The sequence below is a fragment of the Lissotriton helveticus genome, chromosome 7, assembly GCF_964261635.1.
Source record: "Lissotriton helveticus chromosome 7, aLisHel1.1, whole genome shotgun sequence".
Classification (NCBI taxonomy): domain Eukaryota; kingdom Metazoa; phylum Chordata; class Amphibia; order Caudata; family Salamandridae; genus Lissotriton; species Lissotriton helveticus.
In genome coordinates, this window is record NC_136068.1 from 929,983,965 (window position 1) to 929,997,345 (window position 13,381).

At 43.7% G+C, this 13,381-nt stretch overlaps 1 protein-coding gene and 1 pseudogene across 1 annotated transcript in view; both read left to right on the plus strand.

Annotated features, from left to right (window-relative positions):
• Positions 1-13,381, plus strand: part of LOC144767141 (protocadherin gamma-A10-like) — a 458,767-nt gene that overhangs the window by 201,688 nt on the left and 243,698 nt on the right. The window lies entirely within an intron of this gene.
• Positions 1,975-13,381, plus strand: part of LOC144767160 (protocadherin gamma-A11 pseudogene) — a 30,980-nt pseudogene continuing 19,573 nt past the window's right edge.

Consider the following 13,381-nt stretch of genomic DNA (forward strand, 5'->3'; position numbering starts at 1 on the left):
TCCTACAGAGGCTGTTGGAGTTGGGAATAAGAGACGGTATCCATGCTTCAATATCCTCGTTTCTGACAGAGTACAATCGATTGAGGGGTCTCTTTTTCAGTCAGTTTTTTGACTAACTAGAGAAGTGCCACATGCGCTGGCTTTAAGTCCTACACTTTTTTAATTGTTACTTGATCCTGCTTGCCCAAGTAACCAAGGAACGTGGTTTATTACACCTATGCCGCTAACAAACGATTGGTAATAGTATTCATCCTCTGTCAGATCTTGTTCCAAATCAAAAATAACTTTTACTACCTGCCTGTGTGAGGTTGTCTCTTGAAAGAACAGTAATCATTTTAAGTTGAACTCAAACAAAACATTTTTGGGTGATTATAGCTGTGCTTCTTTTTGGTCTGGTTTGTGGGTGGGCTCCTTCTTTAGGTATTTATCCCCCCACTCCAGTGTACAAGGTTGGAAATCTAGGTCTGTAATGAGAAGGTATCCTTCTTGGCTCAGAATACAACACTATCTACATTATGTTTTTGACGTATGGGGACCTAGAAAGGAAATTTCCATTCGCAAACTGCGCATTGACGTTTTGCAAATGGAAAATATTTGCGTGAACTGACCTACGCATTAATAGGCTAATTACCTAAATTCCAAATTGTTGTTGCAATCTGAACTACTTCCTCACTTTTCCTGCGGTAGGTCGTGAATTGTGGCTCACTTTGATTGGAAGTTATCAGAGAGAGGGCAGCCTGTTGGTGTCAGCAGACCACCATGCCTGTGATTGCCATGGTGTCATCAATATGGCGTTGCAGGTGCAAAGACTGGCTTGCATATAGTTAGTCTCTGTCAGTCGTGGTATTATAAATGAAAAACAGGGGAGTAGAATGCGGCCCATATAAATTACCAATGGTTGAAGATAATTGGAGAATCTCGTTCATTACTGTTTCTTGCTTTGTGTTTTTTAGGACTCCCTGGCCAGATCCAGGACGTCCGGTCACCGTATTCATCCAGGATATTACTTACTCTCAGTGCTTATCTAATTCCTTAAATATGTTATTTCCAGTTTGCACCTACTTGTGTATTTCTCTAGTGATGCACGCAAAGGAATATATATTTGAAATAGACTCTAATATATTCGTCAGAATAAATACTATAAACAGTCACTTATTTGTAAAACGGGTAATTATTGTCCTACATCAACAAAGCAAGAGACAGTAATGAACGAGATTCTCCAATATACTCAACCATTGGTAATTTTTCTGGGCCGCATTCTAATCCCCCGTGTTTCGTTCATAATGCAACTACTGACAGGGACCAACTATATGCAAGTCAGGCTTTACCCCTGCGCCGTCATATTGATGGTACCATGGCAGTCCAAACTTTTAACAAAGATTGCAACACAGACACGCCTGCCACTCTTTACTACATCATCACTTAGATTAAACACACATACCAGCGGATCCAAGTATTTCGGTGGGGCCATTCTTTCCCTCAACGCACAGATTCAACCCTTTTCGTCATGTGGAGTATCCTGCCATGTCACAGTAAACAAAGGAAACCATTTGAATAATTCAATGATTTATGTTCCCAACCCACCTTTCTTTTACGTTTGAGAACGAGAGATAAACAAAGAAAATGGGAAATCTACCGTGTAACCTATTCAGCAGCACACGTTTGGTTGTTTCACTACAGGTTCGAAGTTGTGGTTTCATTATTTGCTTTTAGAAGCTGCTTTTTACAGCTGTAGCTGAAATGTTGCAGTTATTAATGTGGACAGCGAGCGTCGCTGTTCACCCGTCATAAAAATTCAAGAGCAATTCTGCCGATCGCTGTGGGACTGATACCTTATAAAAGCATCAAATTCTATCTGGCAGTCAGTGGAAACCTTCGTGACGCGGTCGCGCCATCCCTCGCTCAGTTCGTATTATTTCCGGACAGCACAGGCTCCTTCATTTAGAACTACTAGCGTGAATTACATTTGCAGGCATGGCTAACACGCCGAGATGCTGCTACTCCTGGACTCAGACACCGAGAGCCTGTTACTCCGGGGCCGAGGCATCGAGGCGCTGTTACTCCGGGGCTCGGCCATCGAGGAGCTGTTACTCCGGGGATCAGTCATCGAGGCGCTGTGACTCCGGGGCTCAGTCGCCGAGGCGCTGTTACTCCGGGGATCAATCTTCGAGGCGCTGTTACTCCGGGGCTCCTCTGCTGCTACTTGTTGCTCTGCTGTCAGTCTGTGGAGCCGCTTCCGGGCAGCTGCGTTATTCCATTCCCGAGGAAACGAGGAAAGGCGCTTTTGTTGGGAATGTGGCTCTGGATCTGGGAATGGATACAAAGGAGTTATCAGAGGGAGGAGCCCGGATTGTCTCCAGAGGTAGGAAGCAGTATTTTATTCTTAATTTGAACAAGGGACATTTATATGTAAATGAAAGGATTGACAGAGAAGCCATTTGTGGGCACGTCGAGCTTTGTCACCTCGATATAGAGATTATATCAAACAAACTTATGAAAGCATATGCCGTCCAAGTAGAAATTCAAGACATAAATGATAATGAGCCCACGTTTGTTGCTAGTCAAATATCATTACACGTCATTGAAAATACTTCCCCCGGAGCACGGTTTGTGCTGCCGGACGCACAAGATGCAGACGTGGGACTCAATGCGCTCCAAAATTATAAACTCAGTGAAAATGAACCTTTCAGCCTAGAAGTAAAAATTGGTACCGATGGTTCAAAATACGCTGATCTGGTCCTCGAGAAATCACTGGACCGGGAAGAGGAGAGTGTTCACCTCCTAGTGCTCACAGCCGTGGACGGAGGCGACCCGGTCCGTTCCGGCACAATGCAGATCCAGGTTATTGTGGATGACGTGAATGACAATGCCCCTGTGTTTGACCAGTCTATTTATAAAGTCAGTGTCGTGGAAAACGTTTCCAGAGGCGCTGTTGTGGGCACAGTCAGAGCTACCGATATTGACCAGGGACCTCACTCTGAATTAACCTATTCATTTAACAAAATAAAAGAGACTGCATTAGAAAAGTTCAAATTGGACTCTAATACTGGAGACATTTCTGTGACTGGCAACCTGGATTTTGAAGAATTGGAATTTTATGAATTTGAAGTGCAAGCAAGTGATGGCAGCCTGTCATCACGCTGCAAAGTCCTAATAGACATTATCAACGTGAATGATAACAGCCCAGAGATTTTGATTTCATCATTTCTCAAGCAGATTTCAGAATACAGCCCTCAAGGCACAGTTATTGCCCTTCTGGAGGTCTACGACAGGGATTCTGGAGTCAACGGTGAGGTTACTTGTTCCCTCCCTCCTCATCTCCCGTTTCAGTTGACAAAGTCGATTGGAAGTTATTACAGTTTAGTAACTGTTGATGTTTTAGACAGGGAACAGGTGTCTCTGTATAACATAACAATTACAGCTGCTGATAGTGGAACTCCGACAATGGTCAAAACTGAAACCATAGCCCTTGAGATCACAGACGAAAATGATAACATCCCAGTATTTAGCCAGATGTCCTACAGTACGCACATAAATGAAAATATACCGCAAGGCACTTCGATTTTTACAGCCCAAGCAATAGATTTGGATTTTGGGAAAAATGGCAAGATAAGTTACTCCATCAGTGATGGACACATTGGTGATGTCCCACTCTCGACGTACATTGCCATTAATTCGGAATCTGGTGTCATCTATGCTCTTAAACCATTTGACTTTGAAGAGTTCAGAGAATTTCAAATTCAAGTGAAAGCACAGGATGGAGGTTCTCCGTCTCTTACTGGTAATGTCACAGTTATATTTTTTATACAAGATCAGAATGACAACACTCCTGAAATATTGTATCCATCAACTCCGACAGATGGCTCCTCTGGGATGGAGATGACTCCTCGCTCCTCCGAACCTGGTTATCTTGTCACTAAGGTGATCGCTGTTGATGCTGATTCTGGGCAAAATTCTTGGCTCTCCTACCAGCTGTTAAGGTCAACAGACCAGGGTCTGTTTACTGTAGGCCTTCACACCGGAGAAATCAGAACTGCTCGACCAATTATGGAAAAAGATGCCATAAAACAGTTCCTCGTGGTGTTAGTGAAGGACAATGGGCAGACTCCTCTTTCTTCTTCAGTTACAGTCACTATAGTGTTGGCAGACAGTATGCCGGAAATGCTTCATGATATAAGTAACCCTTCAGCTCCCACAGACATGGAGTCAAACCTCACACTGTATCTTGTGATCGCTGTTGCTGTTGTTTCCTTCTTGTTCCTTTTCCTGATCATTCTTCTTTTGGCCATCAGAATTCATCGCTGGAGGGAATCTCAGCTCTGTGCATCTTCCGGTGCTAACTTTAATGCACTTACGGCCTCTCAGTTTGTGGGCATTGATGGTGTCAGAGCTTTTCTACAGACTTACTCTCATGATGTTTGTTTAACAGCAGACTCAGGGAAAAGCCAGTTTATCTTTGACAATTCAAGTCAACCAAACACTCTTCAGGTAAATCAGGATTGTGAGAAACAAGGATCTGTCCCAATAGAAGACTTTTTAAACATAGGAAAAGAGGAGCAGCAGTTTATTCAGGTATGTTGATTTACTTTGCATCATATTAATATACATTAACATTTCACAAAGCCTTAGCTGAACTGTAGTGCTGGGTGTTTTTTTATGTTTTCCACACTCTGGCATGCTGTTTGTTTAGTCTGTTTTTGCCTACCATACCACAAGCTGAAGAAAACAAAAGTAATATTTTCTTTTCACTGAGTATCTTCTTTTGACATATAATATATTTGGAGATTACCTAACCAGAGCAGTCTTTTTTTTTTTAAATCTGTTTGTATTCATTTTCTTTTTTTCACAGATTGCAAACAAACATGCGTACGTACAATCAATTAGGCATTGCATTGCATATTGGTTCATCACAAAGGCATCACTGTATTGTAATTGAAACCTAATATCACTTATATAACGTGTGGTCCTTTTTTTTAATCCTTGCAGTGATTACCTTGTGTAGACTCGGCGTGCTAGGATCGTTATTTTCAATTCACAGCAGGAAACGAGCGCGTGTCATGGCTAACCTGAGCAGTCTTGGGATGCTGTGAAGCATTGCACTTAGTTAACATGAAACATAACCATTCAAAACAAAATATTAAATTAGTTTAAGCTGATGTTATTTAAGCACTGCTTGTCAAAGACTGTTTATTCAATTAGAGAATGGCACTGTTTGCTGCATCCACCCTTACTAACGATAAGCTTTAAGTACAACATGTTATTTGTATCCACCTGCAGATCTGTAAATCAGAAATGGTACTAAACTGCGTAGCATTTCCTTGCCTTAGTGTTATTCCTTGACTTTCATAGACTTGAAATGTGCAGCTGTAATGGTATTATATACGTGGCCCCACCAGAGTCTGAAGCCCCTTTTACATTGCTTAAGTTGTCCAGAGCACAAAAAGCAAAATGTGCATAATTTGCTTTGCATAATTATGCAAATTTCCACAAAAGTAAGTGATATGTCCACAAAATTACGCAACATTTTGTGATGTTATCGATGATTATATGAAATACAAAAGCCATCGTTTAGTTCTAGATGTTAGTGTGAAAGGCATCCTCGCGTCAATTTTTGAAGCAAGGACTAAGTTTATGCTTAAAAAAAGAACAAAACCACTAGTGCTCTGAACAACAAGCATTCAAATTCTCTTTTTTTGTGTTGTTCCCTGCTTTGATTTTACCATTGATGATAGCCTAATTATGTGATGTGGCATAATGGCATAGTTTCGGAAATTTCACATAACAAGCATAATGCAAACTTTCTCAAATTAAGTGAATTATGGATGCGTTATTTACATTTCACCAGGCCTAACTCAAAAGCCCACCACGCTCCCTTGCTGCTTCTACAATCTCGTTCCCAATAGTTACAGAAACATAAAGGCATGAATTGAATTCCCAAGATGGAACACAGAATCTCAGATCATTTGTTGCATATTAAATAATTACTAGAACAAAGTCTTCTAACTTCCTCCATCTCCATTAACCCCAAATTCGTGGAGTAAATTGAGCTATCCATGGTAAATGCTTGTATTACTATTAGCACCTGAGTGAGTTCAGATCAAAATATATAAATTTTATTGATCAGAATGCTAATTCACGTGCAATCCTCTACCTCACCCTTGAATTTTCTTGTTAGGTATCAATCACGATTATTCCTCTTTTCCCTATTAAGGAAACTTGATTGGAAAAGTGTTAATGATTGATACTGAATCTGTACACAATGCATAACCGGTGAATAATCTAATTAATGAGGATCGAGATTGGCCTCAACATCAGGTCATAATGGACATAAAGGACTTAAAAGACATTAAAGTGTCCCTGGCTAGTGAATAATTATGTTAAGAAGCAGAAGGTGATGATTTGATGATTAGCAACTTGTAGCCTATTAATCAATGTAACACGTTGATTGAGTTGTAGTTTAAACAGTCAAATTACATTGTATTAATTGTAGCTCTGATGCCACGGTTGTTTGAACAAATGCAGAAAAAAACATAGGTTTGTTAATCTCTACTTTTTGCATGTTATTGGGCATTGGTTCAATATTCTCTTGCCCCATCAAAATGTGTCTGTGCCTCGGTGTCCCTCTGTTAGATCTGGGGGTCTCTAGTTGGCAGAGGTAGGTACCACTGTCCAAATATGGACCCTTGCTTCTTGTCAGGGCAAGGAGATAACCTTCTGAGATAACCCCTGCTCACCCTCTAGGTAGCTTGGCACGAGCAGTCTAGGTTAACCAGAGGCAATACGTAAAGTATTTGTACCAACACTCACAGTAACACAGTGAAAACACCACAAACTGACTCCACAACAGTTTAGAAAAATAAAGGTATTTTTAATCTAAACTACACAAGACCAAAACGACAAAAATCCAACATACACAGTTCAAGAATATGGTTTCAAAAAGAGTTCTTAAGGTTGCGTTAAAATTCTTCAAGTTGCGGTAAATTAAACCACAGATGCGTGAAAAGTTCACAGTTGCGTCACGTTTACTCACAGTACCTTTAGTTGCAACAAAGTTCCAAAAGCAGAAGCTGGTGCGGTGGAAAACAAGCGATGCGTTGCTCCTGAGACCCTGGGGAGGCGATGCGACAGCCCCGCTGCAGCAGCGGGCGTGTTGCGACGAATCCGGTCTGTATGGGGAGGAAGGCCACTTGTATGGATTCCGGTGCGTAGGTTCCGTAGGAAGTCTGTTCTCGCAAAGGCACGATGCGACGATCTCGTAGGTGCTGCGACGATCTCCGGGGCGACGATGCGCGGTCCAGCGGCGATCCTTTCTCTCGCAGCTCCTCGATGCGATGATTCTGCGACGACACTCGCAGCGACGTGATGCGGTCCGCAAGCAAGCGGTGCGGCGTTCTCACCCAGCGACGACAGGCTCTGCGACGATACTCGCAGCGATGTTCGATTCTCCCGCACCGGTCTGGTGCGTCCCGCAAACGAAGGATGCGACGTCTCTGGCAGCGGCGTCAGGCGCTGCGACGATCTCGACCTCCGTAGCGGCGGGAAACTTCTCGCATTGTCGGGGATGCGCTCCGCAAGCGAGCGATGCAAAACTTTTCAGTTTCCAAAGTCTCTCAAGCTTTAGTCTCAAGCTTCCCAGCACAGGTACAACCTCCAGAGGCCCCACAACTGGATCAAGCACTCTAGGAGGGACAGAACTCTCTCAGCAGAGTTCAGGGAAGCTGGGGGTGAAGTCCTTTTGTTCCTGGGACTTCAAAACAAGGAGCCAGCTCTTCTCAGGCCCTTGGAGATTCCTTCAAGACAGGGGACACAGCTCAGCAGCAAAGTCCTTCCCTCTCCTTGGCAGCAAAGCAACAGGTCAGTCCAGCAGAGCAACAGCAGGACAATCTTCCTTCTTCAGTTTCAGCTTTCTCCTTGGCAGAGGTTCCTTCTTGATTTCCAGGATGATCTAATTTTCTGTTGTCAGGGGTCCTGTACTTATACCCCTAAAGTCTTTGTTCTCTTGGTGCATGTGGGCCCTGAGCCCGGTCTAAACCAGTTCTGGGTGGATCCTGAGCACTTTGTTTTGCTGGCTGCATCTTTCCTTTCAGAGTGAGGGGCAGGGTCCTCAGCCGCCCAGCAGGGGGGTGGAGCCAGCATTGTGGAAGGCAGGCACAGCTCTATTCAGCCCAGGTGCTAACTCCTCCCACCACAACTGCAGTCATTCAGCCTAGTGCTGACTCATCCAGCCTCCTGGGGAATTCCCCAGCCCCTGTCACTCACAAACCAGACAGTCAATACACAAACAGGCCCAGGCACACAGAAGGGTCAGACAAGAGAACAGCAACTTTCTAAAAGTGCTGTTCTCAAACACAGGATTTAAAAACACCCTTTCCTAAAAGATGTGTTATTAAATTCTGAGTTCAGGGATACTAGATACTTATGTCCTATCTTGTTCCTATGGGAAGAAATGCTGTTAACCACTGTAGCCAGTATCCCCCATGTTAATCTATGGAGCAAGATAGCCTTACAATAGTGAAAACGAAAATGGCTGTAATTCACTACCAGAACATGTTACCTGCACCAGTACATGCTCTACCTTTCACATACACCGCACCCTGCCCAGGGGGGTACCTTGGGCCTTCCATAGGGGTGACTGATGTGCACAGAAAGGGAAGGGTTAGGCCTGGTCAGTGGGGACACTGACCAGGAGGACATGGCAGTTCTAAACTGCCCATAGGCACTGCAGTGGCAGGCCCGAGACACCATTTTAGAGCTACTCCTGTGGGTGGCACAATCAGTGCTGCAGGCCCACTAGTAGCATTTGTCATCACCAGCCCTGGCACACCCAGTGCACTTTACTAGAGACTTCATGGTGATACAAATATGCCAAACATGTATATTCAATCAGAATAACAATTTACACAGGGAGCACTTACACTCTGGCACTGATCAGCAGTGGCAGAGTGTCCAAAGCATCTAAACCAGCAAAAACGAAATCCAGCACAGCATCAAAAATACAGGAGGTAGAGGCAAAAAGATAGGGGGGAAACCACGCCAAAGATGCCAGGTCTAACACCCTCTTTAAAAGAAAGACCACTTTTCATAAGACAAGCAAGGAGTTTTCAACAAAGATTTTAGTTTTTGCAATGTGAAATATATATGTATGAGGAGCTTGTAGTAATAAGAGCTTTTAATAGGTGGAGGCATGGGTACAGTTGCCTTGGGACATGTTTCTATTTCTTTTATCCGTAACATTTTTTTAAATGTGTATTGTTCTAAGTGGTTCATCTAAAAATACTCCAAATGCACACAGCGATGTGCATTTAATTAATTTTCATGGCACCATGCCTATTGTCACAACACATTTTGCATTGCTAAACATACTTGCCTTTCTGAAGAGTTTTTTGAAGCATATCAACAGCTCTTGATGTAGATCTTTTTTGTCGTAAATTAACCTTTTAATGATAATAAATGATTCTCACACATTTAATAGCACTTTATTGTTATTATTTTACATTGTAATGTTTTTTACTATGGGATATATAGTCCGTATATACAGCCGCGGTCGGTAGTGGGAGTACCTGCCGGGCGGTGACGTGGGGAGGGGCAGGGTGGGGGGTATTAAACTATGGATTACGGAGGTTTACAGGTAAGTAAACATATAAATAAATATAACGAATTTCGTTGCGCGCACTGTATCGGATTTGGGGATGCAGGGCACGCAACAAAATTAATTTTATTCATTTATATGTTTATTTACCTGTAAACCTCCGTAATCCATAGTTTACTACCCCCCACCCTGCCTCGCTCTCTCCCCACGTCACCCCCCGGCAGGTACTCCCACTCCCGACCGAGGCTGCGCATATAACCAACTTTCCTATTCTCCAAATCTCTGCTATATTACTTTACATCTTTGTGTTAATCCAAGAGTAATTTGAATGATACAGGTGGCATAATATAGGTAGACTGTGTAACTTCAAATGGGACAAATCTACCTCAAAGAAAGCCATTTTGCCCATTTCTGGAGATTAAGCATGGACTGAATAGTTTTCAAGGTGGACTGAATTGCAGCCGTGGCCTGTGGAGGGAGTTAAGTGGGGCAGGCAGGCGGGGCGGGGGAGGGGCAGGGTGGTGGGTGGTAAACACCGGAATGTGTATGATTGCAGGTAAGTAAACAATTAAATTAAATTTTTAAAAAAATTGCCCCGCCTGCCTGCCCCACCGAACTCCCTCCATGAATGGTTACCTGTTATTGCAGTTATGTAGAATATAGGGATGGGCAAAAGTCTGCATCATCTTTCAGAGTTTTTATTGAACTCCGCAGAATTTCAAGGAGAAAAACTCTGTGAGTTCCTCCCACCTCTACTATTCACGCCCTCCCTGATGTCAAAGGGGAAACTTCTGTGTCAGCTTCTCTTTACAGACATGGTGACTGGCAGATTGAAACACTCTACGTCCATTTGGGCAGACATCACCTTAGAGATGATAATGAAATAGCTTACAGACATCAAGTGAAGCATGGACCTGATGCATGCTGACACCAAGTGATGGCTGCCGACCTCAGATCCCTCAGACTTGATCTTAGTTCACTAAATACACGGCTCGACAACATAGAGCATAGAGTGGAGGCTAGGGATAATCTACTAACAGTCCTAGTGATCTACTCCTGATGTAGGCAGCGAGGTATGGCATTTACACAGGAAGCTGGCAGAGGTTGAAGCCACAGTTGCAGAAATAATGTTAGTTTCTTGGGTGTGCCAGAGGACCTGGAGGCGAAAAACATGAAAGGCTTTGTATCTTCATTTATCTTGGAATTTAATTGCTAGACTTATGTGCCTCTGCTGGAGTTCCAAAGGGCACCCACGACAGATATGGGGACACAGGTGTCAAAGCACCCCCAATCGATCATTACCTGTTTCTTGGACATTAGCAGGCCAGACAAGTTGTCACAGCTGTTAATCAACACAATGGCCCTTTCCTCTGCAGAGGCACAAAGATCTACATGGCAGCTGACTTTTCCCATGATACAGTGGTCCACCAGAAGAAATTCCTTGTGCTCCAACCGACTCTGAAAAAGCTTGACATTTATTAAGGCTTTTTGGAACCAGCCTCCATGCTCATCAACATCAATGGTAAACACAAAGAATTTGGCAGATCCGGATGACCTAGAACAATAATTATCCTGATAGCCCAGAACAGCCACAGATGTTTCAGGGCAAGATACAGCTGACCCACCAACACCACCGACATCAAATCTATTGACCTCCCAACAAAAACACTGAGATGCAGAATCCCCAGAATGCCAGAGGCGTGGAACTATGCTAAAACTCTGAGAGGGGAGGTCACCTCAGTATGGAGTAGACGCTGCTGCAAGAGGTGAGATATGTTGCAATCACCTATTAAATCTTGACTTTTTAGAAGTCCTCTGGGACCACGTGCATCCTGATCCTTAAACTGTATTCAAGTGTTCGTATTGGTAAGATCCATCCGATATTCCATGCGATGGCTGTTTTGAAAGAGATAGTCTGTTGTGCATGCTTGTATGTCACATTTGTTTCTTTGATTGTTGCAGGATATGCTTGATCTTGATGGGTCTGGGGTTCTACAGGGTAACGGAATACCCAGGGTGAAATTGATTTGTTGAATACATAGCTGGGGAGCTCTGGGGAGGCAGTGGGCTAGGAGGTACACTTGCATGTTTAAATCGGTATATATTTTCTGTTGTACCTATTAGACAGAGCCACACACATGATCCTTTATTGTGATCCATAGCAGTTATACAGGATGCATTGGGTGTACCGCACTTTCATTTAATCCGTGCTGGTACAACCTAATCCTGTCGAAAAGTCCGCCCATATCGCACCTGATGCCCAGGCTGCTGGTGCAGGGCGACTCTTAGTTCCCATCTTGAATAATTACCAAATAAAGAGACGGGCGCTGAAGGCAGGAAAACAAGAACAGAGTTTATTTCTCATGAGGAGAGCATGTCATTTCGGACACTCTCATAGTGTCTTCAGGAGGTGCTCTAACAAGTTTCTCTGAGGCTTCGTCTTTTATACACAGGTTTGTGGCACACAGGCATCCTTTATTACAATCAAGACATTGTGAAGTACGAAGATATTCCATCACGTGGCTACAGTAGGGGCCCTTATCCTCCATACAATAGGAGGGGGCTGTCACGCAGCTGAGTGTTCTGCTGATTCCTTTGAAATGTGTGCTCCTGATCGAATCTCAGGGGGTGGGGAGGTCATGATCAATAGTGGCTCCTTTTAAGAGAGGCGAGTGCATACAGTAGTGGGCAATAAACTGTATCCTCAGGCTAAGGGGTGACCAGCGGTCCATGTAGACAATTAGGTTCGGAGGAAGAGGTCATCAAAGGAGGGGTATTCATAGAGGGAAAGGAGGTGTTGGTCAGGCGCGGGGTGCGATTTTCAGACACAGAGTCATGCGGGAGGGGAGGGCTCATGACTTGTGCATGTGAGAGCGGGGTCGGTCAGGGTGCATGGGGAAGCTTGCAGGGTCAGGGAAGGGCGCTGGTGATCGATCGCAAACAGAGAGACCACGGTACCTAAAATGGCTGTTGTATATATGTGTGCATGGGTCTATGCTGGCGGGGTAACACAGTCAGTGTTTTGCAATGTCCATTCTGCTTACGACAAGAGGTACAGTGAACACAAATGAACGCCGCTTATGTACACATACATTGCCATTTTCAACAGTCGCCGCTTTTTTACATAAGCAAGTTCAATTTATACCTAGTCGATGCTATAGGCAGAATGCAATACATGTTAATTTACATTTGTTGTGTTCTTCATACAAGCCTAGAGATCGGCATAATATTTAGTCGGTGTAGAATCAAGGAAAAATGTTCCGACATATTATAAAATCAAGTTCACATTTTCTCTCCAGTGACATCAGCATACAGGAAAAAATGCTCTGATACCTTCGGGTCTTGTCAGTACTATAAGAGACGTTTGAAAAACTAACTACATGAGTGACCGATGAAACATTTTAAAAGGCAATACAAAATGGTTGAGGGAGGGATTCAATCCGATACAAGCAATTAGTCAAGGGGTGAGTAGAAAGTTCTGGAAAGGGGGAGGGTCTTTGTCGCAATGTCTTTTAACAGAGTCCATCTTCTTTTGTTGGCGCTGCTGAGCACCGGCGGTGGAGCTATAGGTCCAGCTCGGATTCATCCTTACACGTTGCAGGGTGCGATCAGTCCTCTGCTGTTAGATCACAGTCCTGTTTCCTAACTTATTTTCTTAGGGGTGCCTCAAGCTGGGCACCTGCGTGTCTTTTCTTTTTCCGTGGCAAAACCTCATTCTATAGTCAAAAGTTTATGCGAAAAAGGGTGAGTTTGTTGGATAATCGAGGGAAGAGAGGGCGGAGTGGGGCCAGA